This window comes from Suricata suricatta, chromosome 6 (genome assembly GCF_006229205.1).
Source record: "Suricata suricatta isolate VVHF042 chromosome 6, meerkat_22Aug2017_6uvM2_HiC, whole genome shotgun sequence".
Taxonomy (NCBI): Eukaryota; Metazoa; Chordata; class Mammalia; order Carnivora; family Herpestidae; genus Suricata; species Suricata suricatta.
In genome coordinates, this window is record NC_043705.1 from 70,707,727 (window position 1) to 70,710,205 (window position 2,479).

Below are 2,479 nucleotides of genomic sequence, written 5' to 3' on the forward strand. Positions count from 1 at the left end.
GCATCATTCCAAGCACAGGGTAGTCATTCAATAAATTTCAGATTTCTAAAATACAGTTCAGCTAGAATGAAAACAACCTGTGCCTATGGGAACATGCTGCTATGATATTTACCTTTGCGTCTTTGGGTTGCTGTGTAGGTGGCTTTCCTGGTTTGCCCTTAAAAATAAGGCAGGTTATTGGTTAAACATAGAACTTAGTAAAGATTTACATAGGTATAGACAGTAATTGTAAAATCTATTGTTTAATGACATGAGATACAATGGAGTATTGATTTGCAGTAACTGATAAACCTCAAGAAAGAGTCTGGTCATGGAAGTGAAGGAAACAATTATTAAGGAAATTTCTGCCATCATGTGTTAAAATGCTATTTAGAATATTATAAAAAAAATAACCTGTGTTTTTCTGTCTTATTGACAAAAGCTTTACACTTTGGGATGATTTGAGGGGCTGGATGGCATATAGAGATTTTTTTTTGCAGGATGACAAGTATAGCTCATCAGGGACTTTACCCATCTACAAAGCTAAGGTATTAAATAAGATCTTTCCCACAGAATACAAGCAGGGAAAGACAGTATTATGAAAGCAGGGAGGTTTCTAGCACTAGCACGATGCAGAATTGCATTCAAGAATACTGAATGCAAGCAAGGAGAATTGATTTCTGTAATAAGAGACACTAGAGATAACACTCTTCAAACCAGGGCGGCATTGAACCCACCAAATCAATCAGTACAGAAAGGGAAGGATGTAACCTAGGCTCCTTGTTTCTCTTTGAACAGGCCTGGAAAGTTTATCATATAAATGACTTACAATAAGGAGCTGAAAGGGAAAGGAACAGCCCCAGCTGACCTAAGAAAATCTGGCTTCATGTTAAAAACAGAGGCCAAACCCTTCTTTTTAATTTTTAAAAAATATTATTTTAAGAGAAAGAGACAGCGTAAGCAGGGGAGGGGCAGAGAGGGAGAGACAGAATCTGAAGCAGGGTCCAGGCTCTGAGCTGTCAGCACAGAGACCGCCATGGGGCTTGAACCCATAAACCATAAACCACAAGATCATGACCTGAGCTCAAACGGGTCGCTCAACCAACTGAGCCAAGAGCTGCCCCACAGCTATCATTTGTATAGACTTTTCTTGCAAAGAGAATCCATCTGGGTACATGCCCTGGAATCACTGTTCAGCACTGATGAGTGAGTGAACATTAGCCAACTCTGTTTATACCACAGCGCCCAGGAACAGTGACCATCATATGGTACTGGCTCAGATAAATATTCAACAGAATCCCAGACAACCTGCTCATCAGAAACACATTACAAGCACTCAGTCATGTTACATTTGATGCTGTTGTTAAAGTGCACCTCCTATTCATTTCAAATGAGATCTGGACTTAAAAGCTTGTAGTATATATCCAACCGAGACACTTACCTCATTATCCAGGAGGTGTCGATATTCAGGGGGGATGGTGTCATCTCTTTCTCCCAGCTTGTCTCTATGTTCAGCTTTAGCTTTCTCCTGTAAACATGGAAGAGATCTAGTTTCTCCTTCACTCAGACAACACTTGTAGTGTTCAGTGCTAACGGTACTTTTCTGAGACAAAACAGACTTTTTCTTTTCTAAGTTAACAAGCAGTTGATGGAAAAGAAAGTTAACTCGGGTGCTTCTCCAGGTCTCAGTCCACACCTGTGACTTTCTACCTTGTATTTAAAAATAAACGATGAAATATTTATCCTTAGAAACGACGGAAAGAGATAAAGCCCAATGGTATAAACGATCTTGGTCTTTATGTGAATTTCACTTTTTAAATACAAAGATCAAGTCGCAAGATCTTGATATTTAGAGATGAAAAAAACTTACAACTTGGATGTACGTGAGCAAACCTTGAGGGGCCAGCACAAGAGCAGAGGAATGTGCTGACTGGCTGAGTAGCAGGGAGTCCCTCCCCCCCGCTGCACCCTCACCTCAGTGGGGCATGTCTGGAATGATTCAGTGACATTCACTCCCCACCCCCCAGGAGGAGGAGGGAACAGGCTTTATTTTTCTACATGATTATCATTTCACTTTTCAAATACAGGTCAATTTCACATCCATATTCCTGTAGCACAGGTAGAATTAAGACCTGTTGAAATGCCTCTCAGACATTCTGGGACATTGATTTGGCCAGTTACTTGCAGGGTCCAAGCTGAACGAGTCATTTATTACTGTATACTGTTAGGCACAAATAAGCATTTACTCATGTTCTAGAAGCTGGGAGGGCCTAACAGTGTGTGCCTTGCAGACATACCTCTGCCCAGTGCTCCTGGCTCAACGCTTCATTTAGGGGTTTGCACACAGTTATGGCAGCTCAGGAGGCTGCTAGGGAAACCTCTGCCCCTCCATGTACTGAATAGGTCACCCTAAAAGTGCACATTATTTGTGTGCCATACATTTGATATATGCTTGTTACCAGAAAAGACCAAGAAAAATTAATGTGGAAAGAGAGTAACA

General features: G+C 41.1%; 1 protein-coding gene across 1 annotated transcript in view; it reads left to right on the forward strand.

The window, feature by feature from the left end:
• CAST (calpastatin) overlaps positions 1-2,479 on the forward strand; it is a 101,141-nt gene that overhangs the window by 92,033 nt on the left and 6,629 nt on the right. The gene's annotated exons all lie outside the window — the stretch shown is intronic.